This window comes from Protopterus annectens, chromosome 11.part0 (assembly GCF_019279795.1).
Source record: "Protopterus annectens isolate FY-2018-M chromosome 11.part0, PAN1.0, whole genome shotgun sequence".
Classification (NCBI taxonomy): Eukaryota; Metazoa; Chordata; order Ceratodontiformes; family Protopteridae; genus Protopterus; species Protopterus annectens.
Window position 1 is genome coordinate 799,170,448 of NC_056745.1, and position 13,479 is coordinate 799,183,926.

Below are 13,479 nucleotides of genomic sequence, written 5' to 3' on the forward strand. Positions count from 1 at the left end.
CTAGAAGTTGCCAGTAACATTCATCCATATTTCAGAAGAATTAGATCAGGATAACTCCACTTATAGAATTTTGGCTCTTTCAAAGAGCAAGTTAGACCTGAAGAATGTTTTAACCTTCAAGAGTAGACTATTCAAATGAAGCACAAGTGATGAAGTAATGCATCACTGAAACAAGCATCATAAAAATAAAAGTCATTAAAAACTTACAATCACATAAGCAATAAAATAAGAAAGGAAATGCACAGCTCACCAATATCACATAAAAACATACAGACCAGTGAAACTGCAAACGAAACCAAGTCTCACAAAACACTAACCAGTACAAAAACATGCATTTGACAGGAAAAATGAATTACAATATTCCATGTGAGTGCTGTCCCCCCACTCCTTTCACATCATTCTGTTTTATTATTTTAACATTAAAATCTTTAAATCTCAGAGAAAGGAGTTCAACTAGATTTCAGGAATGCTTCTCCCTTCCCTAGCCCCCTGCAGTTTTGGAGTCAACATTATTAAACAGTATCATTGTGGTGGAGCAAAAAAGCTCAACTGCTTCTCCATGCAAATAAAAAGTAGATAAAACTCACAGATAAAGTAGTTATCAATTATGTTGCAGTGATGGCCCTACATAAAAATAGCTCGCTTATTGAGAACCGCTTCCTACTTTCCCTCATTACTGTGAACATAAATAGGCAGCGCATGCATTACTCTATAATTTTATTTTATTTTATTTATTTATTTTTTTATTTTATTTTTTTGTTTGTTTTTGATGCCAGCATTGTGAAGGTTTGATTCCAAAATAAGTAATTGGTGCCGAAATCATGGATGAAAGCTTAATGCCATAAATGTACTATTGTATCTTTTCAAAAGTCATCTACTTTGGGAAACTACCACATTGAAAATACACCCCTTAAGAGATGACCCAGTTGTTAGTGATTTCGGAACTTATGTGGACAATAATACAATTTTCAACAGACATGTGTCCATTGTCATAAAAAAGTCCTTCTACATTGCACTGCTTATAAACAAAGGAATTATGTCTAAATCTAGGAATGTCGTTGCCCCCCTTTACTCAGTCCTCATTAGGCCAATCACTGGGTATATGAATGGCTGAAAGAACAGACTAACATATACCAAGTCCAACATGGCATTTCTCAGAATATTCACTTTTCTCCAAGGTATGGTGATTTCTGACTTGGTATATATACGTTCAGGAAGTGTGGGGTACTTGTCCTCCTTGCAAAACGAAGAACGATTTTTGAGATTCAATCTTCTCTTGTGTTTTCAGTCCTTTTTTTTTTGCTCATTGGCAATTGGCATTTTGAGTGCCGATATTTCAGCAGGGAGCCCATAAAAAAAAGCTCATCCCTGTCCATATTCAAGTGCAATTTGTATCTATGGATGGGAAACAAAATATGCTTCTCCAAGACTTCTTCCTGTGCTGCAGATGGACACAGGCGACTCCTAAATTCTTTATCCCATGCATAGGTCCCCTGAAATTATTTATGGTATGATCTCAGTTATTGGTCATTTCGGGTAATATATAATTATTGACCATGGGATGGTTAAGGCCAATCTAACACCAAATAGGATAGGTTGGTTTTGAGCACCAAAAGGAAAACTAGCGATGCTTAAACTGGTTGCAAGAGCAGGTAGCCTAGTACTTACCTATGAACCTAGAAGATTGTGTGTTCAAGTCAATATCAAAGCTTAGACTTCTTGGTCCTTGACGTAGACAGGTCAATGCTGAGGTATCAGACAAGCAATTATGCACAAAAGCTTCCTCAGAAGTAATGTTTTGCTATTTAAAAGGATCTTGTCTATACAATGATTATTGGAACCCACTCCTAGAGCCATACAGGTTTGATATTCAGCACTGAATACTTGGTATCCAGGGTACCCATGTAACTTGTCCAAATTAAACCAGATGCAGCTATTCACAGCTCATACAGTGGGTGAAGAGTGGGTGCTGGGTCCTGTATCAGGTGGGTGACAGCCTTGTGGAAGACAGTTAGGCAACCTAATCCTTGGCAACAGAAACTTTTACAGATGTTGATAGGGACAGGAAAATGAACTGGTACAAATGGTGGAAAAATATTTGATAGATAGCATCGATTTAACCTCTATACGCATGGGATATGAACCACACATCTTTATCAAAATGATATCACTCGCCTTATAGAATTGCTAATTTTAGAGGCTCTAAGAAGCTATGGAATACTCTTAATGTTCTGGCTGAAGAATATGAAGTTGGAGGCTTTGCCTGTGGAATGAGACAGAGATGGGGTGGACAGGTTAAGCCTGAGGTATCAGACAAGCAATTATACACAAAAGCTTCCTCAGAAGTTATATTTTGCTATCTGCATATATAATATGCAGACAGGAAAATATTGACAGTTATGTTTTTTTTCCATCCTTCTGATAAGATGTTAAACTGATTATTAATCTATCTGAGTTGGTGATAACTCAGGTAGATGTAAAAGATCCCATGCACGTACCAAAAAAGTGCTGGATAGAGTTAATCTAATCAGTATGACTTCCACCTCAGGTCTCCTCTGAAAAGATGCCGATGGCATAGTGGGACTAACACAGTCAATAAAGGGTAATTAACTAAGCATACTCCACAGCCAATTTATACAACTATCATCTTTTCTGGTGGGACATGCTGTTATTAACTTTGTTAAATATTTGTGACATACTCATAAGCCTTTCCTTATCCTAACAACTACTTCAGTGCCTTTTGTAAGCCATTAAATTATTAATAAACTTTTGTACCTCTTACTTTTGGCAAATGAGTTGCCTCCTCTTCACTCATTTACTTCTCCTCTTCTTTGGCTTTAATCACTTTTTCTATGACTTTAATCACTTCTTCAGTTCTTCTTTAATGAAATCCATTTGTTCTTTTTGTCACAGTTCATAACAGTCTCCTATATTATTTACAACTGAAGTCATACCTGTATCCCTGGCATTTTGTTTTAATGACATGATAAAGAGAGTGTATTCACACCATGACAAAATTACTGATAGTCAAATTGGCTAAGACTTATTCGGGTCTATATTAGATAATCAAACTTTCAAAAGTTCGAGTGTCATATGGTCGACACCATATGATCGAATTTTTAAAAGTTTGAACGTTTTAATAGAGATTTCCTTACAGCTCAGAATGGGAAGGTTTCTCTTTTCTGCACTGTAGTGCGATCACAGAGTTGGTATATTTAAAAAGCGGGAGAGGTGGGGGCACAGCCCCCCCATGTTGGGGGTGCAGGGGGGCTCACCCCCCTGCTTAAAATGTTCAGGTAGGTTATTTGTGTAGTTTATTTTTTTTTTTATTAGATGTTCGAACTTTTAAAAGTTTGGTCATATGATATCGACCATATGACAGTCGAAACTTTGAAAGTTTGATTATCTAATATAGACCCAACTTATTCAACTATATGCCCCAGCCTAGCTGGGGTCATCACCATGTTCATATCCTTTGTATACTACAATTTTCTCTAGTTCTGTTTCTTTCCTACCATAAATTAAGGCACTTTTTAGATCTCTACTGTCAGATTAAGTTTGAACATGACTTTGGGATTCTTGTTATATGTCTATCCGTCAGTTCTACTGAGGTTGTCCTATATATTTTTTTCTTCATCTAGTGGTTTGTATGTTGTAGTTACTAACCATGGCTACCTTGCTTCGTCTTTCTTCCTAACTGACAGAGTTGTAATAGTCTTTCTTTACATCACTGCCTTTATCTAATGCAGTATATAATATCTCCTACATAACAAAGAATGCATGCACTACCTTCATCACTTAACCCTCCCATACTCCCTGTATCCAGGTTTCACCATAACCAGTCTTGTGCAATGGTGCCATTGTTCTTGTTTTGTCTGTGCTGTATGTACATCACTGCATCCTGCATCAGTACGTTACTTGATATATTTTTATATCTGGCCATTATGCTGTGCCACTCTGTATCTAATATGTCTTTTTTCCTTTCACTGTTTCTTTTTCCCAGTTGCCCTTCATATGACTTGTGCAGTTTTTATGCGCTCAGTACTGAAGTGTCTGTATAGTTCATTAACCAACCTTTTAAGTTGTCTTCCTTTCTTGAATTGTTGACCTCTGATATAAAGCCCATGAGAGCAAATGGGTTCTTTAGCAAACATCAAACAACAAATATTTGCATTTTGATTTTATTAAATTATGTAATTTTAGCTTAACAAATAAATTAATTATACAGCTTTTTATTATTCAAAAAAAAAAAGATGTAGAAATAATCCACTGTATTTGAAATAAAGAACAATTAGATTTTGTTCCAAAAAAATGCAATAATGTCTATCCTTAGCAATCTTTAGGGAACATGAATTGTTCTGTATTAAAATATGCAGCAGAAATGTCTGCTTACTTTACTGGGTATATTTCTGCAACATCCTGCCTAAACAATATTACCTTTTTACAAACTACTTTCTCTGTTTTTTCACAAAAGTCATGATAGAGTTTTGGAAAGAGAAAAATGTGTTGTGCTTACTAATGAACTGTTATAAGACTTAAAGCAGACATCAAACAAGGTACGGTTTCTTCTTTGGATGCCACCCACACTCATATATAGCACCCAAGAGCTGTTTTCACCTTCAGGTCACAGTTTTCATAATCCTGTTTATCACTGAACTTGTCAGAGCACTTTATTAGCAGCACATACAGTGATATATAGTAAATCTGTTTTCATGAACCAGTGAAATTCTTATTTTAAGATAGGATACTTCCCACCCAATCATGATAAATAAAAGAGGCACATTTTCAACAAACCAAGACCTGTAAGTCTTGATAATGTGATGACAACTTACTGCAAACTGTTTTTTTTTTAACATGTCCTTTAAAAAACAGTAACGCAAACAATTTTTTAGCGATATATAGCTCAAAGACTGAAGCATCGCTTAGCAGCATACCATAGCATCATGCAAAATGCAAGGTTGAACGTCAGTGAAGGACGAAAAAGCATCAACTCATCACTGCCACTAATCTTTGTATGGCATGCATCCTTAAATCGTATGCCAGAGAATGTGCTGGGACCATAATGCTCTGGATAACAAGAACCAGACATATTTATGAACAATTCAGTATGCAACATGTCAACATTCTTAAAATAAAAGTTCCTAATCTGAGGCACAGGTATAACTGGAGAAGCTTTTTATTTCTTTTTTTTTCTGAATACACAAAGGGCTGTACGCTCAAGAGCTATGCATACATGTGTTCAATAAAAAACACTGACAATGTGCAGTACCCCATTCTGCATTAAGAAGAAATAATCTTATTTTACTAGATTTAAAGCATCCTAATAATAATAATAATAATAATATTAAATAATAATAATGACATTAAAAAATCTGAAGTTTTCATAGCTGAGCACTGCAAACATGGCTTAGCTATTATAGAAGACAAGCATCTGCTTTGTATCTTTTTCACGCTGGTGAGAGTTGAAGTTCTGGTTGTTACCCAGGAGGCTGGAATTTAAGTAGTGGACTTGAAGAGTAGGTGACAAGACTGGAATCAGTGTTTTAAAAGCTAAGTCTTCCATTATAGTGAAAGGATATATTCTCTGCTTAATCATGGCTCTCAGTCAAGGCTGAGAGCTGTAGCTTTCATAGGCAAAAGTGACTAAATATGTGGGACAATTGTCCATAGCAGAATCTGTGCATGTGGTAGCACAGGCACAGGAGCTATGCTGATATCCCTCATCCCTGCCCAAAGGAGTAATAGGGTGTAAGGTACATCAAGGACAAGAATGGTTATTGTACAATTAGGATGATGTTATACTGGAATATCCCCATCTCCACTCAGCCACTGAGGTGAGGCAAATAGTACACTTTAGTGGTGTCACCAAAAACAGATGTGAAAAAAAAAAATCTAATTTGTTTTAATAAATACTATATGAAGATGTCTAGAAAATTAAATTGACAGAAGCAAACGTTTTTTTTTTTTGTCATTTCATACCTGTAAGAACAAAAGCTGCAAGTGTAGGATATCTTATCATTGTTGAATTGCATTGTTTATTACAATACAATAAGAGGCTCATAACTGAATGCAAAAGAAGTATAACATCCACTATATCAGTTCAGTTTTATTAACACTTGCATTAACATTTTTATGTTGTTTTATCAAATGACATAACTAGGCTCCTGCAGCTTTTGCAAGTATTTCCTTAGAACTAGTTTGTTTGTTATGCTTCTAGTAAAGGCTGTGATTTTTTTTTTTTTTTGCCCAAGATAGTCTGATTCATTTCAAAAGGAGTATGAAGGACAATGGAGGATTACAGCCACATGTGATTAGTAGACATTGATGTGGAAAAATTGTTAGACACTTGTCCTGTCACACTCTAAATTTGTTTCTCTATATATATTCATATGAGAAGGGACAGGACCTCAGTTTGCTGAGAATGAGACTTTTACTGTATCTCTGACCAATGAAGTATTAGCTGCTTGCCTGCCACAAGTTTTCTATGACAATGAATCACCCAGGAACTTCCCTTATATTTGGCAAAGTAATTTATGACATTTATAGAATGCTTAGTTCTTTTCTTCCAGACAGTCTGATACATGCCCCCCATTTTTCTATCCTAGTTTTCAACAACAGAAATGGAAACTCCATCTTTCTCCAAACAAGGCAAGGTTAAATTCTGACGATCACATTTTTCAACGAATGGTCAACAAAATGAATAAATAATTCACAAATGACCATTTCAAGAGGCACTTCAAAATGAAATGACCAAAAATACAAAGCATAGGTACATAGCATGTATGGTTGTTTATACTAGCTTATTTCTTTCTATGATTACTTTGCAGGTGCTAGATTATGGTAAAAGAATGGAAAATACAAAAATGAATGAAATGAAAATAGAAAATGCAAAAAAAAAAACAGATTGAACTAAGCAGCAAATTAAGGAAATAATCAAATAATGAAAAGGACAGAAAGAAAAAGAGAAAGTGACTTGTGTAAAACATGAAGATACTGAGCTGTTGTACAGACATATTAGCCAGGCCACAAATAATAAGTGTGAAGAATGTTTAGTCACTTTGAGTATCAAATGCCCTAAGTTCCATTCGGAAGTATTCACAAAAAAAATATTTTTATAAAACCAACTCCACATTGTAAAATGAATAATGGGAGTTAATGTGAAGATTATTTAGACAACATTATACGAGAATATAATCAGTGTAGAACATAATATTCCTGAAGTTATGATCAAACTGAGAGTATTAAAAAAGTGAGAGTCAAAAACGGACCACTGCTTTGTTCAAGAATACAAAATTCCTATGAATTGTAGTGACACATGTATTTTCACAATATCTCACCTTCTTTGGTTGTTTCTGGCAAACCGGCCAAAAAACATTTCTTGAGATATGCCAGTAGCAACTGATGGCCAGCTTTATCCCTTTTCATACTGATAAGAATAAGTATGTGCACCGAGCACTATCTATGTTAGAGTACTAAATGTGACGAGCAGCAAATCAGACTCAACAGAGAATCCACCTTAAAGCCAGTGTTGGGAGAATACTGTATTGTGTAGCATCTGCAGGCTATTTCTTCATTTTTTTTTAGCAAGAGGAAAAGATAGACCTAAATTCATAAATAAAGGTATGCAAGATACAGCTTTATATATTTATGAATTTAGTTAGTTTTTTAGTCATTTATTTATTTAGTTGGCTAGTTATTTTTTACAAAGGGATAATAGAAACATATTGACTTTGCTTAAGCAGTATCCCAAGATGACAGAGAGACAGACCCCAGGATTCACTAATCTTCTGAGTAAGACTAAATTAGTCTTACATGGAAGAGCCAGTCTAAGAGTAAGACGGCAGCGCGCCGTGCATATTAATGAGGGTGCGCTGCCTCAACTCTAAAACTAACACGGAGCGTGGACGAGTGTAGTGGGTGTGTCAGACTGCCGATCAGTCCAAAAATCCATGCCCCTGCAAGTTTGAAACATGGGAAATGTCTAGTTACATGAACGAGTCCGCTCACATGTGTACATTCTAACACTAAACTGCCCCATATAGTAAACCCTGTACAAATATAAAAAGTAAAAGATTTTTTTTTTTTCATTTCCGATTTAGCTGCCCGTATTTGTGCGTATTTGCTCGGGTTTGCCCATTGCTTAGCTACAGTTAGCAGTTTAGACACCGAAGAGGATAATAAGAAAAATATATGCAAATTAAGTGAAATAGTGATAGCGTAGTGGTTAGAGCCTTCACACAAAGAGAAAGCATTCCCGGTTCGAGTCCCACCACTACATTTCTGTTTGTGCTGTGTGTTTCTGTTGGAAATCTGTATACAAAAATATTTCCTGACATGTATTATTTAAAGTTTTGTAAAAAGCATTGAAATGTTATATGTAGTAGTGAACGAATTTCATATATATATATATACATATATATATATATATATATATATATATATATATATATATATATATATATAGGAAGGTGAAATGGTTATGCATACTGATGCATAAGTAAATTATTTTAAGCAATGTAAAGCACTGCTAAGCACATTTTACCAGTATTCAGCATATTTATATTTAATTGCTCGTAGCTGAGCACTGCGTTAACTAGCGCAATGTCTTTGTGCGGAGGTGGGCATCACGCAAACTAATGCAAACAGAACACATTTGCGCATAGCTGTGCACCGCACTTACCAGCGTAATGTCAGGCAATGCCGAGCAACGTCAGGCAACATCAGGCAATGTCGAGCAACGCTGAGCAATGTCGGGCAAAGTTGAGCAAAGTCGGCTAAACACGGCCACACCTCCTTCACTGTACCTTAACCATTGAGGTCTGGTCAGTAGGAAAATAAAAAGTGACAGGGCTCAAACTTGGGATACTGTGCACTATAGTCACAGTACATAACCACTAAGCAATGACAGCATTTCAAAACAATGCACTTTCAACAGACACATATCTATCAAAGGAATATTAAACACTGCTAACATCAGCTAAGCAGGTGTGCCTACAGCTGCATTTTTTCCAAACTGGCCAATCACAAATAAGTGCGAGAAATGAGGCATATTTAAGCTCCACAGGCGGGAAAACTTGCCATAACTGGTTGTAGCTCCCTTCTGCAATCAACATGGCTGGGGTTGGAGGAGGCACTAGATTTCGAGTGCAACATTGGGGCATTGAGGAGACCAAAGTAATGGTTTGACACCTTGTCCACAATCATGAGGAAAGACTCCTGCGGGGCCAGTAACAGGGCACCCAATACAAAATGGAGGCCTGGAACTGTCTAGCTTGTGATCTCACCAGTGCCACTGGTGTTCCTTGGACTAGTGAGCAGGTCAGGCACCATTACTCTGACCTGAAGCGACACAAGGAGTATCTACTGGACCAGTGGATCCAGGAGGCCCATGGGATGGCAAATGCCCCAGTACTGAGTAAGTAGCCATTGTATTAAGTATTTAAGAATTGCTATTCTTGTCTATACTATGGATAGGTATGTCTCATTATCACTGCAATTACTTCACAGCTGCAGGTGTCTGGGCTGTGAATCAGCAAGCCCATGATGACAGGCTGCAAAGGCTAGTAATTATTCTGCATGTACTGTTATATAAGATAAATGAGAGAGAGACATCAAAAACGTGTTTTAACCCAATAAATAAAGGTATAATAATTCATTAATAATTATTATGCATGTACTGTTATATAAAATAAATGAGAGAGCCTTCAAAAAAGTGTTTTATCCCAATAAATAAAGGTGTAATAATTCTTTAATAAAGGTATAATTCCTGGAGTGCATCTGTGTGATATTCTTTGATATGTTGTTGTACTGTTGCATTTTAGAAATAGTACTGTTGTATTAAGCAGTGTTAGTTAACCCACACTTGGGTAGGCCCATATAAAGTATATGAAGGGAGTGCCAGTAGCTTTTATGCATATTTACAGCCCTTAACTGTTGGTTCATGCCCAGCATGTACAGGTTAATCTGGCACATGAGTAGTTTGGTATTGTGTTCCCCAGAAATGTCAGTGTGCTGCCAGAAATGTAGGGAGCTGTTAACATATAACTGATAATTTCACTTGAACATATCTAGATAATTATATGAAAGTAGAGCTGTCAGTGTACCATCACAGCAGTGGTGTGTGTGAGCAACTCTCAAAATATGTAGCAGTAACACCTGCATCCTGGACAGCTTGTATGACAGATACAGCTCATGTATATAATGATCTAGCAAAATCCAATTGCACAATAGAAGGACATTGGGTAGTGTAATAATACATGTAAGGGACATATAACTGCTGTTAATAGGAATGTAGTGTAAACTAGAATGATATATAAGTTGTTAATTGAGCTATCTTTTCCACCCTACTGTATGTGCATAAAAAATGCAATTCCACACCTCAATGGGTATGTCTAATCTCAAAACATTTGTTGGGACATATGTCCTATTGGTTTATAAATATTTGCATTCATTTCTATGCATGTGCCCTGTTCAAATACCACAGTATTGGTGGCCTGTTGCCATCAATTAAACCTGCATGCTGTTGTAATGTCCACTATTGTTCTATATATGCATGTGTTATGCTTACTTTTTATCAGTTGAAACACTGGTGTGTTGGGTTAATGGGAATACTTCTGCATGCTGTTGTAACTAACTGGAAATGCTGTTGACTGTTACTAACCCATATCTTTATTAAATTCTCCAAAACATAGTTCGTATGGGAAGGCCGGTCCCAGCGGACCCACTTGTCCCACCTCAGCTGGCCATGGCACCTGGCACCAGCAGGTCTGGTGCCCAGCCTGGGACCTCCTCCTCCATTGGCCCTGTGCTACCTTCGAGTGGAAGCTCTGCAGGGGATGGGGCTCATAGAGAGATCAAGAGTTCTGCTGCAGAACCTCTACTCCAGCTTGAGGCACAAGTGGCGCAACTCCCGTGTCAGCCTGCCCCTCTTACACAGCCCCAGCACAGCCACCATCTGGGCTGTGAAGGTGCAGTGGTGACTGCCCATGGGTAGGGACCTCAGTTCCACTGTTGCCATCTGTGGGCTCATGGGTTTATGATTTCCAAACATCCCTCCCTGTCAGTGGTGTTCACCCACCACATGTGTCATATTCCACCCCTGTATGCATCTTGTTTGTCTTGTCTGTTTACCTCCCCAACCTACCTCCTCAAATATACCAACTTCCCCTACCCCACATTCCACTCTCACCTGAAAAAAAAGGGCAATCTGCTCCCAAAATAAAAATTACACCTCATACATAATGTAGCTGCCCATTTTGCACACATGCCCCCTGGACACATAAAATGTAATTTAATTGACATTACAACATACTTTGTTGTCTTCACCCCTCTCTCAGGGGTTGAAGGTTTCATATTTACATCCAAATTTATTCCATATGCACAGCTGTTGCTGTTAAAGAAATGGGCAGCTATGGACCTTCCCTACACCCGTCCTGCACATCCAGAGTTATTTTCCCTACTGTCTTTCCCTGTTTGTGCCCCTTTTTCACCACTTTCCTATCTCCCCATTTTCTTTTTTTTCAAAGAAATGAATGCTGGGGTTAGCTGGAGTAAGCACTATTAAGCAGTAGTTAGCGGGTTTGTGCAAGTGTGTGCTTGTTTGCACTTAGCTAAGCATTGCTAAACATTGCACAAACCTGCGCAAACCCACTTACAACTGCTTAAAAGTGCCTTAGTCACTCTGTATGTGAGGGCCCTTGTTCTGCTCAGCAGCAAAATAAAACACCTTTGTCATTCTTGAACCCAGGACCGTGTACACACTATACTGCATGAAGTACCACTAAGCCAAGGTAGATATACAAGTTGCTGCTGAAATAAATATATCATGCATCAGAATGAGTGAATGTAAAGGAAAAATAGGAATACCATACCACACAACTTGTTCTGTGGATCTTTACCAACAGTTGTTGTGGGATTACATTATATGACTGTGATAAGAGAAGCAGCCATTCTAGCAGGAAATAGTTACACCATCACTTTACAAATCCCCCACAGTATCACAGCAAAACAATCACTGGCAGAGGCCATACCTCCCAACTGTCCCTAATTTTCAGGGATGTCCCTGATTTTGAAACAAAATTTATCTCTGTCCCTCTGAATCCCTCTGAAAACTACTGACTTTGGCCAGAAAGGTGGTGAATTACACGTAATGAGTAATGACAATAATAAAAAGTTAGACACTTCTTTTACTTCAGAAAAGGTGTATTAATCCATATGCTTTGGTTCTCTCAAAGTCTCAACTTAATGGCACTAATATTTTAAAGGTGTCCCTGACTTTTTCTCTACTTTTCCCTGAGTCTGTTCAAATATGTACCTGAGTGTTTGAGAGGTCTGGCAGAGGCAGAAAAACAGAGGCATAGCAGCCTTTCTGCTGTTCCACACTGTGCAAATAGCTTTGGAAGGAGATCCGGAAGCATACCCTTATGTAGGAATACAACACTGAAATACAAAAGGATGTAGCCATGTACTGATAGCAACCAACTGTAACAATGCCATTGCTCTGGTGCTGAAAAGACATGTGTGGTGCACAGACAAAGAATAACAGGCTAATCTCTGGCTACCATATGGATTGATCCACAGTTGGGAGTTACGCATGCAGACTACTTGCCTTGATAAACTAACATGTACACAGCAACCCTGTAAGTCCAGCAAGATAAAATTCACACAATAATACGTACGCTCTCTGTACTTCTGCACCCCTACCCAAATGTAGAATATACCTGTGTGTGCAGGGTCTACCAAGGATGTAGGTAAGCATACTCACTGTACTGAAATGTGACCAGTTTTTCTGAGCAGCTCGTGCTAATGTTAACACTAAAAAAGCACAAACTGTTTAGAACTGAGTAAATGAATATTCACAGTAAAGCAGTTCTCAAACAATTCTTGTGCCAAAGGAATACATCTTAATAACTAGCTTTATATGGCAGTTAATTGTAAAATTTGAAAAGAAAGTACATCCTCCCATGTATCTTGGGTTAGCATTTTGAGGGGTGAGTACATTTCTACACTGACAAGTGTATACTGGAAGCAGCAACATTTAGGTCTGGGTTCAAAATGTAAATCACTGGTTACACCCCTGGCTTCTGATATAAGAACTATACCAACCTTCTGTCTTAAATAATGATGTTCACAGCAAACAAGGATGATCTCCATCTTGGAAAGCTGAAAGGGCCACTCCTACCTGAGTTAGCAATTGATAGTACTGGGTTGCTATGAAAGTGATTACTGCAATTACTACACAGCAGGCTGCATGCAATTAGAAAATGATGGCCACTAATTGGTGCAGAGGCCATCACATGCTCATTTCCAAATACCGACAAAAGCAGGCTGCAATCGCTGCCAACAAACTCAATCACTCTATTGCAGAGACTGACAGAGAGAGAGAGAGACAGAGAAAAGGACAAAGAAAAAGAAATAATACCAAATCATACAAAGGAAAGGTATGTGACACATATTTATTTACTGGCATGTAGCAGATGT

The 13,479-nt window shown here is 37.6% G+C and overlaps 1 protein-coding gene across 3 annotated transcripts in view; it reads right to left on the bottom strand.

Annotated features, from left to right (window-relative positions):
- Positions 1 to 13,479, bottom strand: part of DGKI (diacylglycerol kinase iota) — a 5,490,864-nt gene that overhangs the window by 2,115,947 nt on the left and 3,361,438 nt on the right. The window lies entirely within an intron of this gene.